Below are 1,315 nucleotides of genomic sequence, written 5' to 3'. Positions count from 1 at the left end.
TTATTACCTGAGGGGAAGGAAAAGAGGTTCCTTTCGTCGTTAGGAGATATCACAAAGTGCAGCTACCAGGGTGCTGCAGCGCTGCAATCTACCCTTTTAAGTGGCCAGGTTGTTACCCTGGAGCTTAAGGAAGCGGTATACCACCCACAGGCGCCCGTCAATCTGATATCGGCGGGCAAGCTACTCGATGAAGGTATCTTCTGGGACTAGGAGAGCCATAACCTGGTCCTTAGAGGTACTAAGCAGGTGGTGTGTGAGTTGACCAGGAATAACAACGTATACCAGATGAATACGACGCCCGGCGCCGATTTCAGCAAAGTATCCCTGGCGAAGACTCCCATCAAGGCCGTGATGGCATCTATCAACTACCGGGTAATGCATCGCCGCCTAATGCACGCCAATAAGGACGATATTTACAAGGCTTGTACGTAGGCGGGTATTAAGCTCGTCGGCAATGACTTTTTCTGCGAGCCCTGCGTGATGGCAAAGATAACAGATCAACTAGGCTCATCGACCCCTTCGCAGACCAACAACCCGTTCGACTTTATCCGTATCGACGTCGTCACCCACAAGAACCCTGGATATCTGGGTTACAAGTACTCTATCCAATACGTAGATATGTGGAGTGGCTACAAGTGGATTAACTTCATAGTGGAGAAAAAGCAGGTATTCGATAAGGTCAAGGATTTCGAGACGAAGATCGCGCGCCAAACCGGGCATAAGATCAGCATCATCGGCCTTGACGGCGGTACGGAATTTGCCCAGGGCTCTGGGACCTTTGACGACAGCCGTATGGCCGCCTGGGCCGACCAGGAGGGCATCACCATCCTCAAGACCGTGCCTCACTCACCGTGGATGAATGGAAAGGTGGAGAGGGCCGCGAGGACTACGCTTAACCGCACCAGGGCTATCATGCTGGCCTACAAGGTGCCAGAGAAGCTGTTCCCATTTGTCATGCAGTCTGTGGTTTACGTGGGTAACCTACTGCCCTCGAGGGTCAACGAGGGAGATATCAGTGCTCACGAGAAGTATACCACAAGGCTCAACATGCCCGAGGGCGAGCGGAAGCCGTATATTCGGCACCTACGCTCGTACTTTTGCGACGCGTATTACTACGTTAAGCCGGCCTACCGGGCCAATTCGGATAAGTTCACCGCCAGGGCGGAGAAAGGAAAGCTTATTGGCTACGCAGATATATACGGCAAAATATACTGGGTCTGGAACCCAGTCACTGACAAAGTCGTGAAGGTCAACGCCGTGAAGTTTAACGAAGGCGATTTTTATAGGCCTGACGACGATGAGTATAAGGATATTG

This window comes from Podospora anserina, chromosome 2 (genome assembly GCF_000226545.1).
Source record: "Podospora anserina S mat+ genomic DNA chromosome 2, supercontig 2".
NCBI classification, from domain to species: Eukaryota; Fungi; Ascomycota; class Sordariomycetes; order Sordariales; family Podosporaceae; genus Podospora; species Podospora anserina.
Note: the sequence above shows the minus strand (reverse complement) of the source record.